The 9,558-nt window shown below is 51.2% G+C and overlaps 1 protein-coding gene across 4 annotated transcripts in view; it reads right to left on the bottom strand.

Annotated features, from left to right (window-relative positions):
• The window catches only part of STAG2 (STAG2 cohesin complex component), an 81,692-nt gene extending 74,578 nt beyond the window's left edge, over positions 1 to 7,114 (bottom strand). For 3 of the 4 annotated variants that reach the window (XM_074883047.1, XM_074883044.1, XM_074883046.1), the window contains exon 1: positions 6,896 to 7,114. The gene's annotated coding sequence lies outside the window, so the exon portion shown is untranslated. Of the gene's footprint in view, positions 1 to 5,512; positions 5,701 to 6,895 lie in introns of those variants that run through there. The other variant, XM_074883045.1, reaches the window with a different exon arrangement.
• Positions 7,115 to 9,558: the final 2,444 nt, after the last annotated feature.

The following is a 9,558-nucleotide window of genomic DNA, read 5'->3' on the forward strand; positions in this document are numbered from 1 at the left end:
TCTCCTGATTATGTTCTTTTACAAAAATAAGCCCTCCGGAGGGGCAAGTTATAGCTAGTTACACAATCAAAAAAGCGTACGGAACAGACAGCAATACAGTACATACCTGGACATAGAGTTTGTACATGGATAAAGCAGTTACATGACAGCTAACGATTTCCCCCTGAAATCACAATAAGACAAGAGGTAACTGCATATAAATGCAGTCCTATACATCCTTCATTTCTGCCTCAAATCGGGATAAAGAAATTTAAAACCAGCCTGTGCTCTTTCATACAACTCTGGAGCCAGTAAAGGCTAGGAAAAGCGAACTGTCATATGAAAGCCAAGGGGGCACCTTGGGGGATCAAATTTTCCCACATCCCTATCTCCAAAATTGGGTGTCAGATCTCTCCTCAGATGTGACCAGTTGAGGGAAACTGTGAGATGAAAGAAAAGAAACATCTTGCTTTCCCTTCTTCTCTACCCGAGATCTCACAGATCTGAGATTTTCTTAATAGTGCAACACTTGGTGATACAGAGATACTAAAAAGGGTTAGACTATACTGTGAAATATTGCAATGGCATAACCCATCAAATTTAGGACTCTGGTCTAGTCTTAGTGATCCCAGACATCAAGCTAAGGGGCTCAAGAAAAGAGAACACAGATTTAGTGTTGATACCTGAACAGCAAAACATCTTCCTTAAGATAGAAGCCAGTCAGACAACAGCCCCTCAAGCTTCCCAACTTGAACAAGTCAGCATTAGCCCTTCATTTGTCTGTGGTGATCAAAACGAGGACCACCTTCAGAAGTTTCCCTTATTTCATATTTATACTAAAAAAAAAAATCCAACTTCACCAGATTTTTATGAACTGCATCATGAGGAACTTAAAGAAAATAAATTCTAATTAAAACAACATATGATTAAAAGTACATTTTAATGTACTCTACAACTCTCAAAACAGAAGTTTTCACTGTATCACTCATAAGTAAATATCTGACCTTGTTAAGTCACATGAGATTTCAAGGCTTACCCTTAAACCACAAAGACACACAACTTTTGGAAAGCAGATTTTTTTCTTCTAATACAAAAAGCCCACTGAAGTCACTGGACTAATCTTTAAACATGAATCTGTTCACAGAATGGTGGGAGTTTAACTGGTTTACTCCAGAAAGCAGTCTTTTAGAAAAAACAAATGCTAGAGTAAGAGCCCCGTTATGCTGATGTAATACTGCAAAGGTTACCAAAAGGTTCTCCCTCCCTCCCAAGTTTCCTTTCCTCACACAAACCCCCAGTGCCCCTGCCTTTGCAGTCACCCCCCCAGCCCCGCCTTAGCCGGAGATGCACCCCCCGGCACACCCAGGTCCTACTGCCAGCCCAGACTGACTGTGGCGAGTAACTCGGCACGCTGGGAACTTCCTCCTGGCAGGAAGGGCTCCGAGATCTTAACCAGGCCGTTTAACCTGCCTGTAGCCCCACTTGCTTCCACCTCTGTCTATAACCACCAGGACAGATGGGTCAGGAAGCAGAAGAGGGCCAGAGCCCATCAAACTGCAAGACTGCCAGGGCCAGAGACAGAAGAGCCATACGACCATGAAGAGCTCCCATTTTTACTTACCCCTTGACTTTAAAACTGGAGGCGATCTAAAACGTTGGATGGCATTGAATCTAGACCAATGCAGTAAGCCTATATGTCACCATTTAAGTTTTTGTGATGTATGTGGAAAAGCGCTCTTTCCATTCCTCTGATTTGTTGTCTATAAGCTTCCTATTTTCCAACCTAAAAACTCCAATTTCCTGCTCACCCCAGTTTCCCAAGGACTGTTATCACTTCATTCTCTTTTCTTTGTCAATGATCCTCATATAAGGAAGCTGAAGTTTTCAGAATATGTTTTAAGAGATACTGAGAAAGTGAGCAGAGCTTATTTAAGAATATTAAACTGATATGTTGATGGCTGCTATCAATCACTTCTTTCGATTACAAGACAATTACTGAAGCAGATGAAGCTCTTGGAAATTCTAGCATCTAGCTGACAGAGACACAATCTACAACACATTCCTTTTCCAGTATGTTTTCTTAATTCCTCACACACACACACAAAAAAAAACCACCCCAAACCAAAACACCCACCAAACCTACCATCAAAACCCAACAGTACCATTTTGGAAATTCATACCGACAATATTCCCCTGTTTTCAAACTAATCAGAGGAGAAATGGTCACACTGTAGGCAGAGATCACACCAAGTTCAAAACTTCATTTGCCAAAACACAGTACTCAAGTAACACAACCAAGAAGCATAAGTAACCAGCAGAAATACTTGCTTACTTTTGGGGATTCATTTGGTGAAAATATGCAACCAAAGTGTTTAAGGTTTCTGTACAATATACAACCTGTTTACGCTGGCACACAAGTTCCAGCAAACCTAATCTCTCCTATAGTATTTGCCTGCAGCAAAACAACCAAGACAGTAATGCCACAGATGAAAATGACAAATGAGGACTCTCACATCATTCTGAATTTGAACCATAAGTGACAAAGAGCAATCTAATTAAAAAGGTTCACTATGCTCTGATGTGCTACCATTATTTCATGATTTGACTAAGTCTAATGTAGTCTAAGTCCCACCACCAAGAGCACGCACTTTCAAGTGGTTTGTTGCCTGCAGCTATTTTCTACAGGAGACTGTAGCAGCATGCAATATTCAAGAGAGGCTGTCCACATTACTTTTTCTAAAAAATAATTCAGTTGCTGTTGATAAGTTATACCGAAACAAAATAAAACTAAAGAGACCACTTAACTGACAATTCTATTTACACTCCTTCCAAGTGGCAATTATTTCATTCTGCACATTTATGCCTTTAAAGACTTTAACACGTAAAGCTGGAATGCAATATATTTATGGAATTTAACTTAGATTAACAACCAGCTAATTGAATACTATTTCAAAAATGGAATGCTCTTCAAGTAGCATGATGCATTTTTAAACCAAATATTTTAATAAGCTATGAACCTATCAACATGTCATTTCACAAAACCCATTTTTTAAAAATATATTAAAATATCATCATTATTTCGAACCAACCTACTCAAACGAGTAATTTCAGCTTTTGGTTGCAAAACATCAAGACTTTTATGTCTAAAAGAAAAGATCTGTACATAAACTTTAACTATCTTCTTAAATACACGTTTAACAAACCCTTACAGTGGTTATTGACTTCAGTCAGTATTATCCTGCTGAAACACTAAATGGATGAAAAAGCTCCAAAAACATAACTCCGGTCCAAGTACATAAGTTGGGAGATATCTGAGCACTAGGAAGTTTCACTGGAAAATTAAAGTCTCTCCTATTCCCCAGTTCCATGCCTGAGTTTTTTGTCTGTTTCAATTTAAGCTTCTAGAACATCCAACCTTAAATTTACTACAGTTAATGTAATACAAACAACAGCAACAGAAATTCACAGATTTCTCTCACAGGTTGCATAAAACCCACCTGTAGATGACACCATAAAATGTAATCGGTTTTGCTAAGAAGGACCCACATGAGCCCCATCGGTTACACAGCAAGAGCTATCTGTTCGAGATGGGAATTAATTCGTATTTTTCTCCTTTGTATGTATTTGAAACTTTCTTAGTCTTTGCTTAATTAATCAGAACGGTATGGCGATTCCACCCCGTTCAGCTCCAGTGCTGAAAGCAGCGAGAAGGTGAAGGTTTATGCTACCAGCATGGCGGCTGTCTTCTCACACTTTGTTTCATTTTTGTAATGAAACTGTTATCACGGTTATAAGGGAAAAGAAACAGTGTTACCCAGCGAAGAGCCCCATACAAGACAGGTGGCATCGTGATTCTGCGACTAATCACCGCCAAGAGCTAGCCGCAAAATTAAGAGTTGGGGATAATGAGCTAGTAATACCAAGAAGACAGAGATTAACGTCTGACAACTGCACAATCACTCGTGGTATTTATTTACCTGCACAGGACCAGCCAGCATGCACATGGATATTGTGTAAGTCCTAGACAGTTCAACACCAGATAAACGCTCCAACAATAAATACATGAATAAACAACAGATTTAGGGAAAAGCGAATGTGAAAGGGGACAAAGGTGTTTCAAATGGCTGAGCATTATCAAGGAGAAAGCAGTCATCAATCACAAACGAGGACCGAATTGCCAAGAGTGAGCAGCTAGACCCGTGCGTGGAGAACCCCTTCCTGCGGGGAACGCTCGGCACTCCGCTGTCTGGTCATGCGGGACAGGACTGAACACAACTCCCAGGCAGCGTAAAAACGGTCGTACAAGGGCTCCGAGGGAAGCGATCCAGAAGGCGTCTTCCTCCCCTTCCCCAAGACCCAACAGAACTGTGCAGACGTGGAAGCGGTCTACACGAGGTGACCTCTGCGCTGCCGCCAGCTCGCTGAGGCGCCCCCCGCGCCAGCCGCCACGGCCCCGCTCCCGGCGGAGGCGCCCGGGGGGGCGGGCGGCGGGGCCCGGCCGCGCTGCCCGCCGCGGGGCGCGGGAGGAAGCCACCGCCTCCCGCGCGGGCGCTGGCCAATGGGCGGCGGCGGCCCGAAGCGGCGGCGGAGCAGGCCCCTGCGGGGCCGCGCGTGACGCACTTCGGTAACCCGACTCCCCGCCCCCGGCGCGAACCGCCGCGCTGACACGGCCCCTCCTCGCCCCACCGGGGGCGACGGCAGCGGGGCGCGGCGCAACCTCGGCCGCCCCCGGTTACCTCCGGGCACTCCCGCGGCGGCGCGCAGCCGGGGCGGGCGGGGGGCGGGAGGGAAAACGCGGGGTCACACGGGCGGAGAAGGCGCCTAATGAGACCGGACACGCCAGGGTGTGGCTCCGGGCAGAGCACGGGAAGAGAGCGAGCGCTTACCCAGTGCGGCGGGGGGAGGCGGGGGGCAGCCGCGCTCCCCGGGCTGCCAAAAAAGTAATTAAAAACAAAACAAAAACAAGCCACCCACAGTAACTCCAGCACCGGACTCGACTCGGAGGTTATTGAAACTTTGTGCTAACTCCGAACACCGCATCCCGTGGGAAGACAACAACAGCGAGAGCCTAGCCGGGGCACTACGATAAATAAATAAAAGGCGGCGAAAGAGGGAGCCGAGCGCCTTTACTCCCCGTTCTCGGGGGTGAAAAGGAAACAAAAAAAAAAAAATAGAGGTCGGTCGGTCCCGGATTTCACAGGCCGGACGGGTTATACAACACTACGAGCGAGAGGGGCAGGCGGGGAGGCAGGGCGGCGGGGGGCCGGGGCGCGGGCACCCAAAGCCACCGCAGCCAGGCACCGGGGGTGCGCTCAGGCAGGGGCAGAACACCCGAAAAACAGGGCCTCCCGGCCCAGCCGCTCTCCTCTCCACCGCCGCTCACTCCTCGCTCCCCTGTCCCTCCAAGCCTCTAGCCACGGCAACAACCACCGTATATATCTTTTTAAATTCGTGTAGAGAAAATAAGCGCCTAGGAAAAAAAAAAAAAAAAAAAAAAAGGAAAAGAAACACTAGGAAAGCTCTCGCTTCCTACCTGGGCAGGGTTCAGCTCAGTTCAGTGCGTGCCGAGGAGGAGGGGGCAGAGGAGCACTGTCTAAAACAAAAGTGGCGCCAAAACCCCCCAGTAAGAAGCATTCTTCCTCCTCCTCCTCCTCCCCCCCTCCCCCACCAGGGCCGGCGAGAGCCCAGCGGGGTTCCTGCAACACGCGGCTCCCGGCATCGGGCGTCCCCGGCACAAGTTGGCAAGGGCCCTTTCTTTACCAAAAAAAAAAAAAAAAAAAATAAAGCAAGCCGAACGGAAACTGCCACAACTCTTCCTCTTAGCGGGCAGCCGCCGAAGAGCTCGCCCAAAGTCACTCGGTGGGGAAAACTCGCCCCACAAAGGCCTTCCCCGAGCTGGGCGGGGGGGGGGGGGGGGGGGGGGGGGGGGGGTATCCGCCAGTTCTTTCGGAGGAGGCAGGGGGAAAGGCGCAGGTCAGTCCCCACGTCCTCACTTGGGCCGAGGCAACTCGCTCTCGCCAGCCCTCCAGCCCAGTCACTCGGGAACAGGCGGCCGGAGTTGCTCCAGCTCGGCCGAGCCAAGAAAGAGAGACCGAGGAGAGAAACCCCGCTCCCTCGGCACTTCCCTCCGCGGGGAAGACGCCGGGAGCGGGCTGGCAGGAAGAGCTCAGCTGCTGGGCGGCGGGAAGGAGGGGGAGCGCTGTCAGGGGTGGGAGTCCCCTCGCCCCGGCCGCCTCCGACACTCCACCCCGGGGCACCGGCAGCCGCCCCACCATTTTCTCCTGCGCGCCGCGCGGCCCAGCGCTCCCCCCCCCCCCCCCCCCCCCCCCCCCCCGCGCCCCGAGCGCGGCCCGCTCCGTCCGCAGCCGCTCCGACCCCCCTTCCCCTCCCTCCCCACCCCCGAACGGCCCGGCCCGGCTTGCCCACACACACACCCCACACACACACAATGCCCGAATCCTCCATCTTGCCAGCAGCCCCTGCTCGGCTCGGGAGAAGGGGGGAGGAGGAGGAGGAGAAGGTGGTTCTCCATTTTAGCTCGCCGAGCACTGGGCCCAGCCTGCCCGCGGCCGGCTCTGGGGAGGAGGCACGGGGGCTCCGGGCGGGCAGCGGGGGCCGCTTTCGGCGCCCTCTCGCTCTCTCACTCGCGCTCCCGCTCGCGTCCCCCCTCCCCGCCGAGGCGCGCTGGGAAGGGGGGGTGGGGAAGCGGGGGGCTGGAGTGTTTTCGCGGCTCGGCCCCGCCGTCCTCCATCTTGGCTGCGCGGAGTCCCTGTGGCCAGCCGGCCTAGCGCCCCGCGCCGTCCTCGCAGGCCCGGGGACCGCGGGCCCCGTCCCGGCCTCTCTCCGCAGCCACGCACCGCGATCCCGAGTCCCCCCTCCAAACTTCCAGAAGCTTCGCCGCCATTTTCTAACTTACCTTGCCCAGTGTCGGCGTAGGCAGCGAGAAGGCCCAGGCTCGTAGCTCCACTCCTATATCCCCGGCCCGGCTGCCGGTTGCGCGCCCGACCCAGCCCGGCCCGGCCCGGAGACTTGGCCGCGGAGGGGGGGTTTGGGGAGGGCGCGGGGCGCGGGCAGGTTATTTAATTTGGCGGCGGCGCTGGGGATTGTTTGGGGTGTTCGCTGCTCGGCGGCTCGCGAGCGAATGGAGGGCGCAGGCGCCACCTGGCGGCCACCGAGCGAGGCCCGCTCTCCTGGGCGTGGGGCGACACCTGCCGGCCGGCCGCGGCCGCGCCGCGCCGAGCGGGGTAAACAAGGTGCCGCGCATGCGCGCGCCGCCCGGCCGCTCCCCCGCCCCCGCCGGCTCGCGCGCGCGGGGCTCGGGGCGGAGGGGCCGCGCGGCCCGGCGCGGGGCGGCGGGGGGGGAGCGGGGCCTCCGGGGACCGGCCTCGGCGCGGTTTGGCGGGGCGGCGGCCGCCGCCTCCCGGGCGACGCGGGCCCGGCCTCCTCCGTGCGCGGCCGGTGGAGGAGGCCCGGCTGCCGGCTTCATTCTCGGGGCAGGATCGGGTAACCGAAACACGGCGACAGCCTAAAAAGGAGAGCGGCGGCCCGGCCCCGGCCCGCGGGGAGCCGCCGGGACGCGCCCGGCCTCGCACAGGCACACGCAGACGCGGGGCCTGGCGTCCTTCCCCACTGCGACACAGAAGTGATCGGGAAATAATTGTTCAGCTGAGGCAAAGTTCGGCCTTTCGAGAAATAATCCGTTAAGCGCTTGCCGTTTCTCCTCGCTAACCGGTGCCATTTCCCGCAGGCGCTCAGAGGCAGGAGCTGGCGGCAGGGGTGGGTGACGCCGAGGGGCCAACGTCCTCGCCCGTGCCAAGCCACCGCGGTCTTCTCCAAGCCAACCCCAGCCGATCGCTGGGTGTTGAGGAAGCGAAGCCGTGTGCAAGGGAGCCTCTGGTTGGGAGGGTAGATTGACGGTTGCCCGCATGGATGCAGGGTGCCGTGCCCTGAGAACTCCCAGCCTGCGTGGCGATACAAACAGGCAACGTTTGCTGGCACTGATGGCATTTCTTGTGCTTAGGAGCATTCTCCTGAAACGTTTTCTGCTTCTGCCCATCGCTAAGTGCGTTCCCAGTTTAAATCTGAGCGCGATTCCTTGTTTCTCCGTGCGTGAAGATTCATGTGAACTTGATGACATATAAGCAGCACAGAATCTCTAAAGTAACCAGATACAAAATTTGCGATGCTTATTTTTCTATACACACAATTCAGTCGTTCCTTTACATTTTTTTCTCTGTATTGTGTAATGTTAAGCACATTACTCATGCTGAATAGTTGCACATAAGCTTATACTTAGTCAGCACAAAAATAGTTTTGTCCTGGTAATTAGTCTCTAATCATCCTCTTGTATTTATCTACTTTTAATTTTTGAGGAGAGGTTTAGCATAACCAAGCAGGCACTAAAGCTGAGTTACTTTGCTCACCTGCCTAACAAAGGCAGGACACTTAAGAGTATCCATCAGTTCCAGTCTTTTCAAAACTAAGATGAGACATTGCAGAGCAAATGACAATTATAATGGAAACTGTGATCAGACAAGGAGTTTTTAAAATATAAAACTAGTGTAATATGAGTTGATGTCACCGAGACATTCTAGACACAATCTGTCAGTACATGAGACACGTACAAAACACTATATTCTATAGCTTGAATTCACATTTCAGAATGTTTTTTTCATCTCCTGTCAGGCTGGGGAAAAACTAAGAAAATTAGGGGGAAGATTCCCTTTTAGAGAACACTTTAAAATAGTATCCTGAATGCCTAGTTGTAAAACTATGTTCAAGGTTTCAGTTACAGCTACAGGTGCTGCTACTGCTGATCTTTAATGTGAATCTGTTAATGTCTGTCTGGAAATTGTAGAAGAATTGTGAATAAAAGATAATTTGTTAAAGCAAACAACAAACAACCCCCCAACACACTAAATCTCAAGTAAGTTTTAAACTTGCCTATGATATATATGGTTGTTAAATTACACCTAGAAATAGATGGAAAGGAGCTGGATTGACTTGTGCCCTCCCTGTACAAAGGCAACTTCTGACAACTGCCAGATAGACAACTTTGCCATTAAAATAAACCACACACTTCCAAAACTAACATTTTGCCTACACGCAGAATTCCAGTAATGTATCCTTTGCTTGAGATACAATAGAGCTACTCATATTACAACTCAAATCCAAAACTTCGTAAGATTCTAGCAGTGTACTGTGAGAGCTGGCAGAAGCACAGCACTGAGGTAGCTTCAGAGTCAGCTGTGCATAAAAAGCCATGTATTAGCACATGCATCAGATATTTGGTCTATTCTGAAAACACTGTAGTTCACAGTTGACCTCATAGCTGAGATTTTTTAGGTAACTGTTTAACAGAAGAAAATGTGACATAGTTTTTATGGTGTGTTTTTAAAGCAATGAGCGTGCAAGTGCTGACAATACCATGACAGAGAGTTCAGCCTGTTTCCAAAGCTGACCTGGACCTTGGAAGCTCAGATTCATAACAATCCTGGGTGTCCTGACTCACATGACAAAATCTGCTTTTTTAAACTTGTGACAACAAAACGTGGAAACACTCTGGAGACCAGACTCCAG

This window comes from Strix uralensis, chromosome 13 (assembly GCF_047716275.1).
Source record: "Strix uralensis isolate ZFMK-TIS-50842 chromosome 13, bStrUra1, whole genome shotgun sequence".
NCBI lineage: Eukaryota > Metazoa > Chordata > Aves > Strigiformes > Strigidae > Strix > Strix uralensis.